Here is a 23,026-nt window from a genome sequence, read left to right as displayed (position 1 = left end):
GTTTGAATAGAAGCTTCCTGTGGTAATCAAAGTTCTGATCCACCAGTAGCCAATCTGCTTCTTTCTCTTTCTCCTCCTCCTTCTTGTCAGTGTTGACTCCTGGCACTGCCTGTACTAATCCCTCCAGTTTTCTTGGCAAACTGATGTGGTTTTTGGATGTGATTTACCATTGCATGCTTTCTGGGGCAAAAAGAGAATGACTGGCCCAAGGTCACCCAGTTGGCTTTGTGTCTAAGGATTAGAACTCAGAGTCACCTGGTTTCTAGCTGGATGCTTACCCACTACATCCAAAGGGTCTCTATGCTTTTTTACTGGCACAATATGCCCATATTTTGAAAGGGGCCGGAATAGCTCAGGCTGGTAAAGCCTGTTATTAAGAACACAAAGCCTGCAATTACTGCAGGTTCAAGCCCGGCCCAAGGTTGACTCAGCCTTCCATCCTTTATAAGGTAGGTAAAATGAGGACCCAGATTGTTGGGGGGGCAATAAGTTGACTTTGTAAAAATATACAAATAGAATGAGACTATTGCCTTATACACTGTAAGCCGCCCTGAGTCTTCGGAGAAGGGCGGGGTATAAATGTAAACAAAACAAAAAAATTTCTACAAGGAGATTCTGGTTATATTTACTGATCTGTATCCTCAAGCTCTTTTCCACCATAATAAAAGTGATGAGGTTCAGTATCAGAGGCAACTTCTGTATGTTGGGTCTGCACAGCCATTATACAGCTGATTTATTGCTTAAGTGACAGGGTTCTAGTCCTCTTGGGTAAATAGTCCGAGCCTAACCATGGGTCCTCTTCAGTTCCTCCACTCTCCTCAAATTTATCTGAAAACCTGTTCTAACATGGAAAAATGTTTCACGGCCATCCAAATGTGTTTTTTAATGTGGTCTGAAGGTCCTTTACAATAACACTGGAGAAAAAAAGAGAAGTTAAAAGCTGTTCCTAGGACTTTGCCTTGTGAGAGGAAATTCAGTTCTTAACCAGCATGTTGATTAGAGGACCCGAATAAACACCACTTTAGACTCTTTCCAAATGGAAACAATTCTCAATTAGCATTTTAAAAAAAATACTGCAAGTATAATAAAGATGATAGTCAGGGTTGGTGTGTGCGAACCAGAGTGTCCATGAATATATCCTAGACAAGCAACGAAGGAAAGTGTAATACAGGCTATTAAATGTCTGACTTATTTTATCATTGGAGGTGTTCCAGGTTGCTGAGGCAGGAAAGCCAGAGGGTGTTTTGTGTGCCATACTTCGTTCACATTCCAGAGACCACAACAAAACAGAGTGGCCCAGCTGCTTATTAAAAGCTGAGAGCAGCATCCAAGGATGCAGTTAGTCTGTGAACTGAGAGCCATTCACATCGCATTCCACACTTGGGCCAAACCAGGGATGGGAAAGTGGGGACTTTTCAATGAATATACATAAAAATCTGTCAAGGCTTTGGGGTTGGTGAAAATTGCATAAAATTGCACTTATCATTATAATTATATCCTTACAAGAGCTAATCCCTCTGATTAAAAACAGCCCCATTAACAAACCAGATGTTTTACCTCTTTTGAGATGGCTGTTGGGAACCACTTTTCATAACATGCATTAAATAAAATAAATCTCAAAACCATAGAAAAATACCACTTTCAGAAGTACTTATTTTTTTTTGTGGGAAAAATTGGGAGGGAAGAAGAAAAGACAGTCAGGGTTTCTCTCTCTCTCCTTCTCTCTCTCTCTCTCTCTCCCCTCACTCTCTCCCTCCCTCTCCCTCTCCTTCTCCCTCTCCCCCTCTCCCCCCCCCCTCTTTAAAGTCCCCTGATTGTGTTCTTTTAATTTAGTGGTGCTACTGAGCAAGAAGTAGCAGCAATCTCCATATCCCTCTTTCACTCTGAATTGTTCACAAAGATTTGGGGAAATGAATAGCCAGTAACAAGAATAGTAAAGAGGAGTTGAATATTGTGCTGAGTCTGCTGACAGTATATTGTTTAAAACCCCACCCTGATTTTATGAATTTAGTTGCATTAGAAGATCTGTTGGCTCTAGAAGAATGTGAAAAGAAGGGTGGAGATGACAAAAACCAGTGAAGCCTAGGACCTCCTGGAATTTATTTATTCAGTTTACAGCCCACATTTCAACTGTAACAGATAATTAAGGCAGCTAACAATGATTCAGATAAAAAATAGAGTGAGAAAGGATTAAATTAAAATTTAGTACTAAAATTAATCAACAGAGGCTTGGTGAAAGAGATATGTCTTTAAAGATTTTCTAAAAAGAGCAAGAGTGGGATCCAATCATGATTCAACGTTTTAGAGAGAAATAACATTGCCATCTTTTCTAGGGAATGTTTTTCTCCCCTTTCTTACAAAAGGAAATACATTATGTGAAATTGTATTGGAAATGTAATTGAAGAATGAGAGGATTTTGTATCCCATGAATCTAAGTAACAGTCCAATTTGCTATGCAACACATCCTGGTTTGCTCCTACTATGGGACAGAGGTACAGTAATGTGATCAAACTTTCAAGATCAAATTACCTTCTCAAAGACTGAAACAGTCTGTTAGCATCTGTCTATTGCAGCCTTACTCTAATGTAGAGGGTATCCTGGAAGCTGATACAATCTAACTCAGTGGTAGTCAACCTGTTCCCTACCGCCCACAATGGGGCTTTCCAGATTTCATGGGGGCGGTAGGGGTTTTGTCCAATACTGAAGCACTTTCCTTTTTTTAAATTTAATTGACTTTTAAAAAAAATTTCATAGCATTATTTAAAAACATTTTCATTAGGTTTTCATAAAATTCCCCGTGACAATTTAAATTTCTGAAAATATACTATTTGTATCACCCACGCATAAGTTTAGTTCACATTACATAAGTGAAACTAAATGGTGCTATAGTGCAACCGCAAACAAAACAGCCTTGTCCCAGAATAGCTCGCGCATCTCCCCCCACACCACCCAGCTGTAACAGACAAGCAGAGCTGGTAGCCGGTGCCCCCCCCAAACCCAATCCACGATGCGCGAGAGGCAGGCACAGACGACGATACATGGCGCATTACTGTGGAACCAGTGGGCGGTTAGAAAATTTTACTACTAACAGAGATACAAAAGTGGGCGGTAGGTATAAAAAGGTTGACTACCCCTGATCTAACTCTTTTGAACTATTCTTCACAGAATCACTGCAAACTGGACATATTAGCTGGGAATGAGAAAATAATGCTACAAAACATATGAATGACACCAGTGGTGGGATTCAGCCAGTTCGCACCACTTCGGGAGAACCGGTTGTTAACTTTCTGAGCAGTTTGGTGAACTTGTTGTTGGAAGAAATCATTAGGGCAGAGAACCGGTTGTTAAATTATTTGAATCCCACCACTGAATGACATCAAGTTTCCAGCGCTCCTTCTGTTACCTGTCAAACATTTTTATAACTGACAAAATTCCAATTTCATTTTAAAAATTGAACCACTCTGAGCAAGAAGTTGCTTACAATCAAAACTGAAAAGCCCTGTGATGAAAACCTATGAAATCTGACATGGCTCAACTCTTTATTACATCTAGCTATTCTACAAGGAGCATTCCCTCCGCTAAAAAGCCAAAACTTTTTTTTTTTGCACTTTAATAACCCAAAAGAGGGTAACTCAAACCTTGTACTGTTCGCTATGAAATTTAGCAGACTTTATCCCCACATAATGGTCTCACTTTTCTGAAAATCCTATCCCAGTCTGACAAAGAACAAAAAAGGTTATTGGGGCCATTAAGTATTTATGTAGGCCCCATGCAAGGAAACCCAGGCAGAGCTCTAATTTTCCTGAGCAATATTCCAGAATAAGTAATGAATTAAAACCAGGTAAATCAGGCTATTTTCCAAGATGAAGATCCAGTCACAAAGCGGATGGGCTGATCCTTGCACAGTCGTACTTTATAGCAGGGGTCTCCAACCTTGGCAACTTTAAGGCTTGTGGACTTCAACTCCCAGAATGCCTAAGCCAGCGTAGTGAAATGTTTCTTCTTTAGCTTCTTTAGCGTTCAACTCCAGATTGGACTGAAATATTTTTCTAACAGCTTGCAAGCTATTGAATCAGAACTTCAAGCTATTATGTTCTCCGATTGGATGATTCCCCTATTACTATGCCCCCTCAACTTCATTTCTAGGAAGACAATTGCCAAAATTTATTGGTCCCGGAGATACTGTATCTCTTTCTGGACATATATATTTTTGTGGTAGTGAACATGTGATATGCAAAGAGTTTAAGCATTGTGCTATTTACTATGTACTAAGAACATTTGGCCCAAAACGTTATTTTGTTTGTACATTACCCCAGTATATAACCCCTGCAGATTTTCCATATAAATACCTAATATTTTCATGTTTTTCCTATTCCCCCCCCTTTTTCTTTTAAGATACTTAATTTTTTTTTACAAAAAGATGACAGAAAGAGATAAATATTTTCTATTTTTCCTGCTGCCATCTCATCTTTATTTGAATTTGTGCCTCCCAGATCTGGTAGCTTTAGCCACTTGGAACTTTAAATAATTCCTGCATTTTTCCAGCCCCACTAAAACTGCTTTAGAACTGCATAGAAAGAACGTGTGTAAATTTTGGCTGCCACTATCCATCTCAAAAGGCTTATGAAAGGAATGTTTGAGTTGAAGTTTCCATCCAACTCAACTTTGGAATATTCTACAGTGTTGTCATCTGATCTGGTCTATTTTACTCTTCTTGTGTGTTTCTAGATACTGTTACTGTAGATAAAGCTGCCCCATAAGATCAAATCCAAACAGAATTTGCAAAACAGCATATCTGAGCTTCATATTAATCAGTTTTAACAGCTGAACCAATGACGCAATTAGGGAATTTTAGACTCCTGTCTTAACGGATTTATGCCACATCTTTTCTTTAGTTGGTGGAGTGTATTACCTCACTTACTTGCAGATTGCGGCAAGTTCCTTCAGCAATTTTGGCAGCCCTCCTGCTTATTCTGCTGGATCGGGCCTTGTACGGCTGTCCTAAAATTCTGCAGTCAAAGCAGATTTAAATGGCTTTTGGACTTTCAGTAAATTAACTCTTGTAAAATCCAACCTGATACATAGGTCTAACTCAGCTTCCACAACAGGCCTTGCAAAACTTTAATGCCACCCCTGGTTGTTGTTGTTGTTTTTAAGAAAAAGGTGTGCCTTTTCAATTAAAGCTGTTTCCTGGTTTGGATTTAGGTGAGTGCCTATGGTTCATTGGCAGACCAAATAGCAGATTACTAAACTAGAATTTACGGCTCACAAACACAGTGAAATAATTAAGATTTAAATTTGCTTTTCTGCCTTGAGCAGCACTAATTACTGTAACGCGGATGTTAGGAGAGGCGCCCAAAAGCACTGCTTAATGCCTGCTATTGAGGGCTTGGTGCCCAGAGCAAATGACCTATTTCCCTTTTGGACAAGCTCAGCCACAAACAATCCATGCTATGTGTCAAAATCTACCCTCTACACTTTAGTAACATTCTGGTTATTATTTGACCATTTATTTAATTGTGTGTTGTAAGCAGGGGTGGGTTCTACTTACCTTTACTACCGGTTTGCATCGTGCCTGCGCATGAGCTCTCGCTCCACTCGCGCACGCACGCTCTTCTGCACATATGCAGAAGCTTCTGCGCATGCGCAGTTCACTTTTGATGACGTTTGGGTCAGTGGGTGGAGCCTCCCGCCAGTTTTACTACCGGTTCTAGAACCGGTGCAAACCAGGGGCAACCCACCACTGGTTGTAAGTCCCTATACCAGTGACGGTTAACCTTTTTGGTGCCGAGTGCCCAAAGCACATGCACACACGTGCAAATGCACGTGCATGTGCCCGAATCCCCAAAATACAATGAGAGTGCCCCCCCATGCATTCACACACGCCCCCTTGCATGTGAGCACGTCCCCAGACATGTGCCCCATGCTCTCCTCCATGCCCCATTTTGGCTTCCAGGTTGGTGCAAGAGGCTTTCCAGGCCCAAAATGGGGCACCGGGGGGGCACGCATGCATGCGAACCCCCAAAATGCAATGCGAGGCAGAGACCTGAAGACCAGCTGGCTGGAGGGAGGCACATGTGTATGTGTGGTAGACCTGGACTGGGGCAATGGCTGGCATGCCCACAGAGAGGGCTCTGCGTGCCACCTGTGGCACTCATGCCATAGGATCGCCATCACGGTCCTATACTAACTTTTCAAACTTTTTTTTTTAAACTTGCCAAACGTTGCATTACAGAAAAGTCTCTCTCTCTCTCTCTCTCTCTCTCTCTCTTTACTCTTCCTGCTTAGAGTATGCTGGCTGTTTTCTTTACAAAGATTGAAGCAAAGCACTGGAGTTGTTTTTGCTCCAAAAGTATGAGGCTGCTTCGCTTGCCAAATCAGTGCATTGCTGGTTCTTTAAAAAAAATTTAAAAAACAGGAAAAATATCATAATACCAGTTAGGAACATATTAGTACAACATTAATTATGAAGTGGAATGTGTCAGCATTAAATGAGTTACGATCTGGCAGAGGCCTGTAAACTATAATCAGATATTTAATAAACTCTAGACTTGCAGCTGCAAAGACTCCTGGATGTTTGCCACCTTTTATTAGAGTGGCGCCCAGCGATGCTGTGCAGTGAAGGGTCTGTCAGCATTTCCATTATAAAATCCACTTTTAAAGTTCTTGGTAACTTCCCTCCTTGTGATTCACATCAAGCCAAAACTTGACACCCAGATACTTTAGAAACCTTCTCTTTGATGTAGAAATCTTCCTTACCAGTTACTCTTGGTATCGTTTTCATCTAAGCAAGGAGGAAGGAATGTCTGACCTAACTGAATGGCCAGTTGATTCTCTCTACTCAAAATAGAATAGAATAGAATAGAATAGAATAGAATAGAATAGAATAGAATAGAATAGAATAGAATAGAATAGAATAGACTTTTTTATTGGCCAAGTGTGATTGGACACACAAGGAATTTGTCTTGGTGCATAAGCTCTCAGAAGTAGACCTGGCTAACTGCTTGGTTTTCATGGAACTAGAAGTGAGGGAACTCCATTAAATTTAAATATGTGCTTTGTAATTTAAATAACATGTGTTAATATGCAGTATGTGGTCTGTGTGTGTTACTTATTAGTTTATTTTTGATAAAGGACAAAGAAGAGTTTTCTGGCTTCTTCCCCTATTATTCACACACACACCATACACATACACACCATAAAGCACTAGTCTGAACTGGTTGAGCAGGAGGTTGGACTGGAAGACCTCCAAGTTCCCTTCCAGCTTTATTCTGATTGATTGACTGAAATGTTTCATACTGTAGCGACCAGGGGCTAACTTGCTTAACACGCCCATATACATACACAGAGAGGTAAAATCTAAAACTTTTCCCTACCAGTTCTGTGGGCATGGCTTGGAGGGGTCCTGTGACTGAGTGGGAAGGGCTAACTCGACGTCCCTCACAGCCACAGCCACTCAGTCACATGACCCTTCCCCACCAAGCCACGCCCACAGAACCTGGTAAGAAATTTTTTTAAATTTCTATTCTGCCTATTTTCCCCTGTCGCGAGATGCCTGAAGCCACAGCCTCTTTTTTTCGGTGCACCTGGAGGCACTTCTTGTGCTGAACGATCCAGTGACTGCAGGCTTCTTGTAGTGAAAATTACCAGAGCGAGCTGCTCCCCTTCTTAAACACGCTGCCCTGTTCCATGTGCCGGCTGCGCATGTGCACACCATTGCCTGCTGCCGCTGATGAATGATGAATGAATAACTAAATGGTGTGCGCATGCGCATGCAGGGGCGAGCGAGCCAGAAGGGGCGAGCAGGCGAATGGCCGGGTGTGGGCAAGGCCACCAGGGATGATTGCTACTGGTTTGGTGAACCAATGCCAATCACCTCTACCAGTTCGGCCGAACCGGTAGGATTTCACCCCTGCACACACCCTACTATGGGTAGGACTTATAGCAGTGCCATTCTTCTTGCTTTTAATGGATAACTTTGCATCAAATAAAATTGAGGTTTTGTGCATCCTAACTGGAAGAAAATAAGCAAAGAAATTCTTGGTAAAGGTAGTAAGAAGAGGAAACAAATGATAAGACTTAAGTGCTTTATATCTGGAAAAATCAGGGGAAAAAATAAGGTTTGGGGATCTGTTTGGGTCTGTTTAGAATTGCAGAATCTCCAGCAATCTGAAGAAACAAACTTGATCTAGAAAAAGATAGTCACTCATATTGCACTCACTTTAGAAATTAAGAATAGAAGTGAATATCTGTTTTAGTAGCTGCCTATGACATGCAGGCAGATCTGGGCTAACACTTCAAAAGCATATTGGTGCCAGCGCAAAAAATAAGGCCCCCGTTTACTAGCTTCAGCATGTGCCTTCAGCCATGTTTAAGTATCTACCCTTAAATCAACATTTGCAATACATTAAAAACAACTTTTATCTTAATTTGCTCAAAGGAAGGGGACAGATCCTTAACTGCATGCCAGTATGATGTTTTATGAAAAATCCCAGTCTAAATTATATTCAGTACCTCTAAGACTAGCTACAGTTTTCCTTCCTTATCTAAAAACTGGTAGGTTCCTTTGCCTGTTGTAATAGATTTGCTTGGCCTGTTGTAAGAAAACTTAAAATCTTTTAAATTAGAGGCAAATACCATTAGTCTAATTCTAAAATATAATACTAAAGAAGAAGAATTTAATATTTTCCATGTTTTTAAAATATGGCAAATAGGTGTTAATCTATTCTTTCATAAAGTGCTTTTGACAGCATGTTTTTATTTTATTATTTTAAATAAAGTTACAATTACTATAGTTAAAAGGTTATGACACTGCTCGTTTTTCCTGGACAGATCCACATAGCACAAGTGGGGTGCTGAAATAGCTTATTACAAATTTATCAATCCTTTCTGCTTTCCTTCCATTTCATTCTCTCAGGCAACACATCCTCACCTTATAAGATGGATTAGGAAAGTGACAGCACACAATTTGTTTCATGAGCTAAATAGTAAAGTAGAACAGGGTGATTTTTTCAAAAGATTAAAAAAATATGATAATAACTAATCAACCAATGGTTTATTGTTATTTATGAAGTTCTAATTTTGGAAGAAAATTACATTTCCTATGGTCATTTATACTATTTTTTTTTTATTCAGGTGTGGGGAACTCTGGCCCTTTTATGACTTATTGATTTTCACTCCCAAAATTCCTGAGCCATGCTGGAATTCTGGGAGTTGAAATCCACGGTCATAAAAGGGCCATAGTTCCCCACCTCTGGTCTAAAGCCAGGGAATCATTCATTATTTTATGAAAGATAAGAGAGCTCATTTGTTTGAAATGGTAATTGTGTGCTGAGCACTCTGACATCCTTTAAGAGTTTTACTGAATAATAGAATAACAGAGTTGGAAGTGACCTTGGAAGTGTGATTATCTACTTTTATGCTAATTTGATTACTTTATATTAATCTTTTAATATAAACTTTATATTAATCTTTTAATAGAAGTACACAATTATTTGAGAGGTAATCAGAAAATATAAAACAATCTTGCTACAGCGCAAATATATTCTCCTTCCTTACTCATCATCTTATACTGTTTTGGTATTGACAAGTCAATATCGTGACCGAGATGCTACCTGTGTGAAATTAAAAGCATTTGTAGAACTTCATCATCTGTTTTCCATCATGCTGTTTGGAATGGAAAGTTAAATTTTAAGGGCATTATTTATAACCTGGTAAGTCTTTATTCTCCCTTTGAAGTGAAGAGTCTGGTGGAATAAATAGGCGAGGTTTGCCAATTTGATGAAATGTTTTTGAAGGTGCTGTTTGATCTCCTGAAACTACTCTTTTCTCAGTGTGTCATTGAGTTAGGATTCTAAAATGTGATGCCCATTATTCCAGAAGAAAGTGAAACCATTCTGAATCTCGTGATCCGAATACGGAATTATAAATTTTATTTATTTTATTTATTAATTAGATTTCTAGACCACCCTTCTCCCGAAGGACTCAGGGCGGTGTACAGCCTTATTAAAAAACATAGGTACACAATAAATTTAAAATACATTTAAAATGAAATATTTAACTGGCCAATTTAAAACTAAAAACGGTCAAAAGACCGATATAAAACCCTAAAATATAAAATTATAAATAGATTAATACAGTTTAAAATTCAATTAAAACTAAATTAAACTAAAATCAAATTAAAATAACATTTAGGCTAGTCCCGCCCAATTGAATAGCAGAGTCTTCAGTTCCCGCTTGAAGGTACGGAGGTCGGGAAGTTGGCGTAACCCAGGAGGTAACTCATTCCATAGGGTTGATGCTGCCACAGAGAAGGCTCTCCCCCTGGGGGTCACCAGCTGGCACTGTTTGGCTGATGGCACCCAGAGCAGGCCCGCTCTGTGGGAGCGCACAGGTCGTTGGGAGGCTATCGGTGGCAGAAGGCGGTCTCGTAAATAGCCCAGTCCTAAGCCATGGAGCACTTTAAAGGTGAGCACTAACACCTTGAATTGCACCCAGAAGGCTACCGGCAGCCAGTGCAGGCCGCGCAGGATAGGTGTTATATGGGAGCAACGTGATGCTCCCACAATTACTCCCACATATTAAAATTTATTTTTTTGATGTTCATGAGAGTTTGTTCTTTGGCAGAGAAGATTGGTAATCCAAACATGGTTCCATTAGGAATTGTTTGCAAGCTTGTCTTCTATACAAATATTCTTTTTGATAATTGCTGAAAAAGGGCTACATCCAATATCAACTCTACGTTTCAGGAGTGTCCATGAATAGGCTATCTCAATGAACCCATTTTTCTTCTTTGTATCTATTATTGCTGCCATTTTCTTGTTCCCTCTACTGGTTTAAAAGTATCCTAGCAGAGGACAATATTTGCAGAAATTACTATTATTGCTCAACAAAATTCCCTTCATTGAAAAAGGGCGATGGACTTGGAACATCGAGAAGAATGTGCATCTGGCAGGGACTCCTACACAAGAATTAGGTTTGACTCAGAAATTTGACCTTGCTTAAGAATTGACACCAACTCGATGGCATATAATCAATCAACAAATGCTTTACAATGTCAGCCTTTGATCTGATAAAGAGCCTGAAGTGTGTTATTACCCTGAATTTTTGTCTGTGGAACTGGATGTATCTACATAGGACCAGAACATTTAAGAATTTGAATTTTATTAGAATGAGGCTTATCAACTAAAGCAAAGCTAATGGAGTTCAAGAGTACTTAACATTATGATCAACAGTAATCTGGTTCTTTTCCTGCTATTGTAAAAGAAAAATGTGTTCTGACATGCTCTGAAGTATAAACTCTGATGTTCTCTGATTAGATGCCTAGGAACCATGGGATTTTTCAAATTTCTGCTTCAGGTGTTGTAGGGCTCCAGAAGCTAAAATACTCCCTTAGATTCCCCTTCCACCTCCTTTTGCTGAAGATTCAATATTTGGAGAAGAACATTTCTGAACCATATTCATATGCATAGATGAATATCAGCCTTGTACAGTGGTGGGATTCAAATAATTTAGCAACCGGTTCGCCCAGGGTTAGACTGGCTGTTGTGGGAGGCGTGACCCATCTCAGTCTTCCAACTCCCCATCTTCCTGCACATGTAGGACGAGCCTCCCATGATGGCCAACCTGACCCTGTATGAACTGGTTGTTAAATTATAGCACACACACCCTGCTATCAAAGTGGATCCTGGGCGCTGTGCTGCAATGGGGAAATGGGAAATGGAGTGGCTGGCATGAGGGAAGGCGGCTGACTCGAAAAGTCAGAGGGAAGGAGGAGGAGCAGGGAGAAGAAAGAGGGAAATTGGCCTTCTCTTTCCCTCACACCAGCTGCTCCATTGCCCGTTTTTCCATTGCAGCGCAACGCATCCCCAGGATCCACTTTGATAGCGGGGCGGGGGATAATTTGAACCGGTTGAATCCCACCACTGGCCTTGTAGCTTCTTCATTGCATTTCAATCCTTACAGAACAGAAGGAAGAATGATATTCTGTTGTCATTTTTGGTGTTATGTCTGACCTCTGAAAAGGCCAGTAGATTTGTCTGGTGTTTAGCATGTTTTGCATATTGCTGTAAACCTTTTGGCATTATTCCACAACAAAAATAATTACTCTGAAATGCCAAATAGTATGGACCAAATGATTTTCAACAAGTTTAAACTTTAGTGTGCTCAGAAATTGGTAACATTAATTTCAGTGGCAGCTTTGCCAAAAAAATGCTTCCCAAAATTCTACAGAGTTTGCCTTTGCCAAAACATTTTGGCATGTATTAGTATATGATCTGTTTTCCCAAATTGGTCAAACCTGCAGAGGAAACAGCTCAAGAAAATTAATGTGTACAACAGAGGTTCCCAATCTTTTTCGCCCGCGGCTCCCCCGGAAATCCGACCTGCAACTGCGCATGCGCACCAGACGCGCCCGCGGCTCCCCCGGAAATCCGACCTGCAACTGCGCATGCGCACCAGACACCCCAGAAATGGCGCATCAGCGCCGGACCCAGCGGGCGCAGATATTCCGCGGCGCCCCCATGACGATAGCGCGGCTCCCTGGGGAGCCGCGGCTCACAGTTTGGGAATCACTGGTGTACAACATAACCCCTGAGTTTTCGAGAAGAGTAGCAATGATTGCCTGTAGCAAAATACACCGAAGTCTTTAAAGAGGAAGAGTAAAGCTTTATTTGCATGGCTTTATACACACCACTCTTAAAAATCCAAAATGCAGCAATACAAGTTTTAAAATCATAGATTCGAATGCAGACTTGCCCAACATACTATAATCTCTATCCCCATTCTAGAGAACTGCCAAGATTCCAGAATTTAATAGGGACTATTGACCCCATCTAATTTTTCCCCTTCTCTAAAATGGAAATCTTGGCTCAAAACTAGCTACTACTTGGCTGGCTTAAATTTTATTGGTTTTAAATTTCTATTATTAATTTTAAGGGGTTTTTTAGTTTTATATATTTTAAAGTTTTTAGGCCAACTATATAATAAGTTTTTTTAATTTGTATTTTAATTGTATATTGTACCGTTTTGTTTTACCTTGGCTGTACACCGCCCTGAGTCCTTTGGGAGAAGGGCGGTATAAAAATCGAATAAATAATAATAATAATAACAACAACAACAACAACAACAACAACAACAATAACAATAACAATAATAATAATAATAATAATAATAATAATAATAATAATAATAATAATAATAATACTTCAAAGACAAAGCATGATGAGAAATGAGTGGCAGCTAGACCCAACCAATCAGAGCTATTCAAACAATATGATTACAAACAACTTCCGCCAGCAGGTATATCAGATTCTGGACTAGACTTAAATAACCTTTATTTTATTTTTTTATTTTATTTATTTATTTGTCACAACAGTATATATAAGCATAAGCATGAAATAACTATATGATATATAAGCATATATATAGGCATAAGTATGTAATAACTATATGAAATTGGATACAATGAAAGGGAATATTAGGACAGGAACGGTAGGCACGTTGGTGCTCTTATGCATGCCCCTTACAGACCTCTTAGGAATGGGGTGAGGTCAATAGTAGACAGTTTTTGGTTGAAGCTTTGGGGATTTTGGGAACAGACCACAGAGTCTGGTAGTGCATTCCAGGCGTTAACAACTCTGTTACTGAAGTCATATTTTCTGCAATCAAGACTGGAGCAGTTCACATTAAGCTTAAATCTATTGTGTGCTCGTGTATTGTTGTGATTGAAGCTGAAGTAGTCTTTGACAGGAAGGACATTGTAACAGATGATTCTATGAGTTAAATTCAGGTCATGTCGAAGCTGCGGAGTTCTAAATTTTCTAAACCCAGGATTTCAAGTCGGGTGGGATAAGGTATTTTGTTGAAATCAGAGAAGTGGAGAACTCTTCTTGTAAAATATTTCTGGACACGCTCAATTGTATTTATGTTTATATAATGAGGTATGGGTTCCAGACAGGCGAGCTGTATTCAAGAATTGGTCTAACAAATGTTTTATATGCTCTGGTTAGTAGTGTAATCTTTCTAGAGAAGAAGCTACGCAAGGTTAAGTTTACAACTCTTAGAGTCTTTTTTGCGATGTAGTTGCAGTGGGCTTTGGCACTTAGATCATTCGATATGAAAACTCCAAGGTCTTTAACGGGGTGGGGGTCATCTACAAGGTAATGACCATCAAGCTTGTATTTAGTGTTCAGATTCTTTTTTCCAATGTGTAAGACAGAGCATTTGCTGGTTGAGATTTGGAGTTGCCAAGTTTTTGACCATTCCGACACAAAGTCAAGGTCTTTTTGAAGGGTAGCTGTATTGTTGGTAGTGTTAAATAGTTTAACATCATCAGCGAAGAGAACACAATTACTTATAATATGGTCACAGAGATCATTTTAACAGCTACTGAAAGTTTGCTTGTTTTAAAGGAGACGGATGTTCCATAAGAACATCCTAAAATCCACATATTGTTTTAATAGGAAAGAACTTAATGATTTGAAAATAAAATACAGGGGAACAAAAGCAGAGTTTTATCCATCCATGCAGAAAACCATTAGAATTTCAGATTTTAAATCCTGTATCTTCAACCATGTTAATAGCTCTGAATAAGAGCTGTCACCTATTTTCCTTTATTAGGTTTCTCCTATTTAAAATTTTGAGGAAGATAGGTAAATATGGTAGATTGAATGTCATGCTTGAAACTTAGCCGTGAGTTATTGGGATAAATTTGCCAGGTTCTTCATAAATAAAAGGTTAAGTTTTGAAAAAAGGTTTAAACTAGGAAGAACAGAAAACTGCCAAATCCCTTTCTAAATATATTTGTTTAGGATGTTATTGTTATTTTTTTTTTGACAAGGTATCATTTACGTGCAGTCTAAATCAAATATTTAATCCAACCTGACAGCCATCCTAAACAGCTACATCACTTCTAAGTGTTCTGTTATTAAAGTACTTGACTTGCCAAGAAAGGGATGAAAATTATTGCCCATCTCTCTGTTTCCTCCTTCTATGATGGAAAAAAAAAGGCTTTCCCAATAAAAGTAACACAGATGCTATAAGACCTGGGAAATGTGCTGAAGTTATTACAATGAAATTGGCAAAAGGTAGAATTTTTTTTTTTTGCATACTTTTCAGCAACCATAAGTTAACCTGAATTCTCAGAGCATGGAAATTCTCTTTGTGTTTTTTTTTGTGTGTTTTTTTTTAAATGTCCTCCTGGAATGATTGCCTAAATGTATCATAATTCACTTGCTATACCGCCTTGTTCTTTGTTTTTATTACTTTCCCTCGGCAGATGTTGCTGTTTCCAATTAGGACTGTAGCCCCTGCCCTTGATTGTTAATAACTATTTTGCCTTAAGACATATCTCATTTGCTAACTGGAAAAGGCAGGCTAATGGTGCCTACATATTGTTTGGAGTGCCTTGGTGAAGCCAACTCCCAGGGCCTGTAATCTCTGGAATGCTTGACTCCGTCTTAGGTCAGTAATTGAGTATGTTGGAATTTGCCAGAGCAGCAGGTCCAAGCCTGACTTCGGGTTTCTTTGAGGTGTAGACCCTAAGGGTCAGCAAAATAATTGCTTTTGGGGGGGACAAAAAGAGAAGGAAGGCTGCAATTTTCCATCGGCATTTGAGACTTATGGTGCTGTGAACCACTTGAAAGACAAACCTTGCCACATATGGCTTGTGTGTGTGTGTGTGTGTCTGTGTATGTATGTGTGAAGGTGTGCATGTGGTGTTTCTTCACAGCATTACCACTGAACTAATGATCATTATATTAGTCTTCTCATCAGAATGTCACAAGTAAGAGAGGCAAAAACAGATAGAAAATTAAAAAAAAATCACAGCAGATTTTTACAAGGTGCCTAAAGGTGCCACACTACTATAATTTAGTTTATTAGAATCATAGTTGGAAGGTGGCTTTTAGATCCATCTAATCTGATTCTTTTCTCAGTGCAGGGATGCAAATTAAAACATCCCTGACAGACATCTGGTCATTGCTTTAATGCATTCCGAAAAGAGAGACCATCATTACTTCTCTGAGTAATTGATTTCACGACTGAACTGTTCTTACTTGTATAGCATTTTTTTCATAGCATTTGGTCAAAATATGCCTTCCTGTAACTGTAGTTGCAGAGTACCACTTCAAATTTTATTTTGCTAGACATCTTTCCAGGTGATTAAACAGAACTATTGTATTGCCACTGAATATTTTCTTCTCAAGTCTAAGTTCTTTCAAGCATTATGTTTCTTCAAGCACTAAGTTTCATCATTGTTATCCTTTTCTGAATGTTTTCTCTTTTATTTTTATTTTTTAGTAATCCTTCTTAAAATATGGAGCCAGGACTGGATGCAATACTCAAAAAGAATCTGATCATCCCAGAATAAAGCAGAAGTACCCATTATTGGGAAACTATATTTCTATTAAAGTAGGTTAAAATTGTATTTGTTTGTTTTTATTTGCAGCTACATTCACTGCTGACTTACATTCAGTTTGCAACTTATTCCTTTTCTAAGGCCTGTTTTATTATTTGGAAGCCGGTATCCTACCTACTATATACAGTATCTGTGCATTTTATGGTTTTCTACATGAAATACTTTGTATTTATCTCTGCTAACTTTCATTTCTGAAGACTAATTGAGCCAATAGTTATGCCTTCTACCCATATTTATTGTAACAAACAGCTGGCAAGATGGTGATGGAGAACAGAAAAAAAAATCTGAACTATTCAATTCCTCTTTCTCATGGATCTTTTGTAAAGATAGTGTCAGCTTTGGAAGCGATATTAGGCTGGAAACTTCCGTGCTGCCACCTTCTCATGTGTGGGAAAGTAGGAGGGAGGATTTAGTAGAGGGGTTGTCTTTAGATATAATAGCATTCTTCCTGTTGGTCAAGGTCAGGCCGATCCTGCATCTGGAGAAGGAGTGGTCAGAGTGCTGTCTCGTGATGGGACGGATGGTGATTGGAGCATGTGATCGACTGAGGAATGAGGGGATGGTTTTGGAGGTTTTGATTTACTGAGGGAAAACCTGGACCTCTCACATTCGGGTTCTCACAGATGTGCCAGTTTACCTATTCTAGTAAATGGAACTTTGAAAAATGCTTGCTTCAGAGTTTTTACTTGGAGTTGGGGGGTTTTCTGGAACGCTGACAGAAAGTGTGACCCAACATGTCAGAAGCCACATTGGGAGGAGGGGTGCAGAAAAGAAATACAGGTCAAAATATACAAGGAATTGGTAAGAAAATACCTAGCTGCTTTGAATGAATTGAGATCTTCGGGACCAGAGAAATTACAGTTCAGGGTGCTAAAGGAACTGGTGGATATGTTCTCAGAAACACTAACTGTAATATTTGAGAATTCCTGAAGTACAAGAGAAGTGCAGGAAGATTGAAGAAGTGCTAACATTGTTTCACTCCTCCCCTAAATTTATGGAAATTAGGGAGCTGTTCGCCTGAGTCCCTCACACATATCTTCTTCTAGCTTTGGACTTCAAACATTTTTTTCCTTTGTAATTTTAATAATGGATCTGCTCTATCTCTCTCAAGGTAATCTTCCTTATTCTGTATAAAAAAAAAAATTGACAAAATTATCAGATTAGCAGACTAAAGGAATGCAGTTGATGTAGTAGACTTAAATTCCAATACAGTAGGTATTTGATAAAAACTGACCATAGTCTCCTTGATAAAATGGAATAATGTGGAATGGATAAATTGATTGTTAGTAAACAATAATACCCAACACATGGACTTTAATGGATCAATGGATACATAGAATAAGTTATGCAGTGGGGTGCCTTAGGATTTAGTCCCGGGCCAACTGCTCCTCAACATTTTCATAAAATGGTGGCCTAGTCCATCACTGAAAGAAAATGAAGGAAATCTTCTCAGGCTTGAGTAAAACTGTTTATTAAAGTTTACGTCATGTCAATAAGAGTGGCAAATCTGAATTATTTTCCTCTTCTTATTGTGTCTGCAGATTGCTGTTTGGCAGCTCTATTTAAGGTAACCTATCCTTTTCTGGGTATAACTGGATTGGAAGATCCAATATCTAATATATCTAATATTGGATCCAATATCCAGTTGGTAGCGCACCAGCATGCCTACCGTCCCTGTCCTACTGTTCCCAATTATATGTAATCATTCTATGTATTTATGGCTATGTTTTGCCTATTTATATCCTTTTTTGTGCCAATTTTGTTTTCTTGTGTCCTTGTCTATATTTATACTGTTACTTGTTTCCTTGTATTTGTTGATATAAACAAACAAACAAACAAATAAATAAAATCACCAGCAAGGCTATGGTGAGAATAAAGCCATCCACAATTTGTGGCTGTGTTACTTTTGCAGTTGCTGTTCCTTAGGCAATGTCATATGACAGGACCCAGGAAACATGCCTTCTCCGTTACTATCCCCATTCTTTGGAACTGCATCCCTACATGGCTCTGGCCCTGCCTGACTTTTAAAAGGGATTAAAACATGGTTCTTCTACTGGTTACTTGATTGTGGGGGGCGGGGGGGGGTGGAGAGGTATGAACCAACGAGATAATTTTTTTTAGCATTTTAAAAATTATTTGTTTACTCTGTCATTTTGCATGAATCTGTTGCTGCATATTGCTGATAATACACCACCCTGAGTTAAGTACTATGTGAATGGCTATTGAATAAGAAAAAAACAGCTCAATGGTGAAAATGTAAGATTCTGCATTTAACTAGGAAAAACCATCGGTGATAGGTAAAATAGGTGATACCTGGTTTGTACTTGTGAGGAGGGGCCAGATGTCCTGCTTGATCATAAGTTAAGCGTGAGCCAACAGTGTGCTGCAGTTGCCAAAACACCGAATGAAATTTTGCAGTTATAGTGTTGGTATCCCAGGAAGTGATAATCCCACTCCATGACACATGGATGAGATGTGAAATACTGTGTCTAGTAAAAAGGATGCTGAGGAATGGGACAGTTTACAGAGAAAACCAACAAGGGCATTGAAGTGTTGGAAGAAATATCCATCTGGGTTCAGTTCCAAGTGGGGACAAAGACACTGGAAACATGGAGGCTGCTTGGAAAGATGGTTTAATGGTGGTCAGGATCACATGGCTTGAGTTCCTGAACAGAAAAGGGCTGAGATCCTGTGTGCTCCCTGGCTTTATGCTTTTTCTGAGCTTTGACCTTTCTGGGGCACAGGAAGAGTATCCTGATTGGTTGTCAGACTCCCAGGGGGTGGGAGTCTTAGCTAGCCTTGCTGGCTGTCTCTCAAGCTTGCTTGAGCCATGCCATGTGGTGAGTTTCAGTTGTATTGTGTTGCAAATCATGGGGGGATTGAGTGAGCTTGGTTGAAGCCTTAATTGCCCATTGACAAAGGTGGGGAGAGGGAGTCAGGAAGTTGCAGGGAGCTCCTTTGTCTTTAAAATATGTTTCTCCATTTCTCATCCAGGAAGGTATAATATTCTGCTTTTTAAAATATTTCCTAGAATATTTCATTCTTCTAGGAGGGGGGTGGGTGCTAAATTCCTACAATCCCTACTTTTTTTTTTTTTTTCAAAACGTAAGTTTTGAAACATGCTCTTGGCAAAAATTAAAATTGATCAAATCAGTGGGTGCTTTTAATTTTCCTGATGCAAAGGAAGCCATTGATAGAGACAACAGAAAAAAAGATTCCTTCAGTGGCTCCCAAAAGCTTTCAACCATGAAGGTCTAGCAGCCAGGGGAAAAGTTCTGGTAAGAATTTTACAGTATCCAATTTTCTATGCCAATTAATTTCAGCTGTTAGATATCACTTTCTGAGAGCTTCCAGTCAGGTCAAGCAAGCACACATCCCAAAATTTTCACAGCCATGGTTTTCCTTTAAATTACAGGCTGCCCATTTCCAAGGGTTGGTTACTAAACCTGCCCTAGCTCTTACTTTAGTCTATCCAAGATTTTTTTCAGTCCAAATTGAGGTTAATCAGTGTGCAATCCAGGCTTTTTCCTTTCTTTCTTAAAAAAAATTACACACAATGAGCCCTGGGACTTCTACTCATGAGACCACCAGTGCAACATATCTTGCTTTACTGGGCAACTGGGCAGCATCATTTGTGAGTCATAGTCAGGGCTTGGGTTTTGGATATCACTTTTTCTGCTATCTCTTCAAGAGAGGAATTGCCTGAGAGGGATGCCCCTCCCCTATGGAATTAGCAGGGAGATCTGACTCCTTGGGCTTTTAGTGCCACAGAGCAAAAATCAACTTAAAAGTCTTGTGTGGAGGTAAGTGAAGGGAATAGACTAATTCTGAATGGTGTGTCTCTCTGTGTGTGCCTGTGTATGCAGCTACTTTTACAATACAGGCAATACAAACATTTTGGACATATTTCCCTCCCACCAGACAAAAATCTAACGTGTTCAGAACTTGCTGTGGTAGCCACTCAAATACAATCCTTACATGAGTACTTTAGACTGATTACAATGTAAATGAGACAAGAAAGAAAACCTTACAATGAATTTTCCACCTCCCCCATAGTCTTTCCAGTTGTCTTCTGGGAATTGAAAAGAGTCTTTTAGTCTTTACTTGTACATCTCAGGGTCCTTTCTTTCATATCTTTTGGGTGGCATGCTTGTTGGTCAGTCAGGTTTGGAAAGGTCTGCTCCAATCTGGTTGCTGTGATGACTTTCAGTGGGGGCTGGATTCAAACTCAATTCCTGGCTCCAACAAATGGAAGGTCTCCTCTGGAGGCAGCATCTGGAACCATGTGCTCTGCTTCCACAGTTGCAGAGTCATCTTTTCAGGGCTGAAAGACATTAGAACAGGATCTCCTCCCCACTTTTGTGGGTAATCTTCTCAGGAAAGGCATTGTAACAGGATTAAAGGGGGGGGGGTAGATATCTTGCAGGCAGAGTTTGAAAAGAAACAACACATCAATATTGCAGTTACTAAAAGGTAATGCAGTTTAAACAAAATGGAGACACAACTGATGAGAAAGAAAAAACTTCACATACTTCAGGAAGAGGATGAACAGGTAAAATCATTTAAATACACAGTAAATGCAAGACTGAATTTTTTTTTCTCTTGTAAGTGAACTTAAAACATTTCCTCATAAACTTCTCTTGTAAGTGAACTTAAAATGTTTCCTTATAAACTTGAGCTGTTACTTTAAGATAGAGAGGAGAAAAAAAAACAGAAATAGGATGAAAAGTCCTTTTTACTATTTTGTTGGCCGGACAAAGACAGGAAAAAGGCTCTTTCCTTTTTTTTTTCTCTCTCTCTTCCCCATTTTCATTGTTTCAACCTTTTGTTTTTCTTTTTCCCTAACAATTTAAAATTCTTGTCTCTAGAGATCAGATACATTTTACAGTTACAATTACCTCAAGGGCCCACAAAGACAGACATACACACATAAAAAACAAGGACAAAACTCTGAGATTTACACACACACTGATCATTCCCGCCATAAATCTCAGTTAAATTAGGGAAGGCACAAATCTTAACAGACAGACCACGTGGTTCCATAGAAGAAAGAGAAAGAGACAAACAAACAAACAAAAACCCAAACATTCCTATTTATATATTTCCCTTTTCTTTTAAGTACCTTTATTTAGCCAAATTTGTTTCCTATTCTCATCTTTATTACACAATTTCCTCAATTTCTTTTTCCGCATACCAGGTAAAACTGGCAGCCTCCGGGCACTCCAGGCCCCCAGCAGGTTTTCCAGGGGATTTCCCTCCACCCTCGAGCTACTGCTTCCCATGTTTCCCTCTCTGATGTGAGGTTTTATTTTTCACTTTGGCTTAGCCGGGTGGATCCTCCTACAGTTTTCAGAAAAAAAAGGTTCTGGGAAGGACTTCGACTCCCTTCTGTCGAAGTATGAGCACCTTCCTGTTAAGGGAGCTTCCGTTTTGGATCAAAAAAGGTGATCCCAGAGGACCTACTGCCCTGCCAGTAGGTACGAGCACCTCTTCAACACTGCTTCCTGCTTCCTTTTTAGCATACCAGGCAGTACTGGCAGCCTCCGGGCATCCAGGGCCCCAAGCAGATTTCCTGCTTCCTTTTTTTTCTCCTTTTTCTCTTTTTTTACTCTCTTAATTGCTTCATTCACACTTACTTTCCTCTCGCTCGGCTTCCGTTCCTAATAAACACAAAGTTCCACGTTTGGCTTCCCCCCCTTGCTTTCTCTATCCTACCGGTCACGGCTCGGTGGAGCTAGCAGTAGGCAGAGGTGCGGCTAGAGGTTGCTCAAAGAGGTGGAATCAGACTGTTTCCTCAGGTGGAATCCCACACACACACTTCTTCCTTCCCTAACAGAAGGTCCTGTGCTCTGGCAAAACCCCCATGCTCTCCAGACTTTTGGTCTTTCTGCGGTTAGGAAATGCACAGAGGATGCAAGATCCAGCTGTGATTGGGAGCAGGGCTCTCTCATTCACACACATGCAGGCATACACATATTTCCCATGCTTTTCCATGCTTAAAATTAAAATTTAGAGGTACTCACCTTCTTTCCAAGCAGTCTTTGAGCTCAAACTCAAAACCCCTTTAAAACCTAGTTCCAAATGGCCAAGGTCCAGGAAAACTTACCCACAGACTCAATGGGTCTGTTGCTAGCAAGGGAGGCTTACCTGGGCCAGGTCCATTGGTTAGGTTAGCTTGGAGTCCCACCAGAGTCGCCAATTGTTGGAAGAAATATCCATCTGGGTTCAGTTCCAAGTGGGGACAAAGACACTGGAAACATGGAGGCTGCTTGGAAAGATGGTTTAATGGTGGTCAGGATCACATGGCTTGAGTTCCTGAACAGAAAAGGGCTGAGATCCTGTGTGCTCCCTGGCTTTATGCTTTTTCTGAGCTTTGACCTTTCTGGGGCACAGGAAGAGTATCCTGATTGGTTGTCAGACTCCCAGGGGGTGGGAGTCTTAGCTAGCCTTGCTGGCTGTCTCTCAAGCTTGCTTGAGCCATGCCATGTGGTGAGTTTCAGTTGTATTGTGTTGCAAATCATGGGGGGATTGAGTGAGCTTGGTTGAAGCCTTAATTGCCCATTGACAAAGGTGGGGAGAGGGAGTCAGGAAGTTGCAGGGAGCTCCTTT

The 23,026-nt window shown here is 39.9% G+C and overlaps 1 long non-coding RNA gene across 2 annotated transcripts in view; it reads left to right on the top strand.

Moving 5' to 3' along the window:
- LOC131192288 (uncharacterized) overlaps positions 1-18,186 on the top strand; it is a 58,072-nt gene extending 39,886 nt beyond the window's left edge. For both annotated transcript variants that reach the window (XR_009153688.1, XR_009153687.1), the window contains 2 exons: positions 16,300-16,410; positions 17,959-18,186. This is a non-coding gene — a long non-coding RNA (uncharacterized LOC131192288). The remainder of the gene's footprint in view (positions 1-16,299; positions 16,411-17,958) is intronic.
- Positions 18,187-23,026: the final 4,840 nt, after the last annotated feature.

This window comes from Ahaetulla prasina, chromosome 2, assembly GCF_028640845.1.
Source record: "Ahaetulla prasina isolate Xishuangbanna chromosome 2, ASM2864084v1, whole genome shotgun sequence".
NCBI classification, from domain to species: domain Eukaryota; kingdom Metazoa; phylum Chordata; class Lepidosauria; order Squamata; family Colubridae; genus Ahaetulla; species Ahaetulla prasina.
This window is presented reverse-complemented; position numbering and strand designations above follow the sequence as displayed.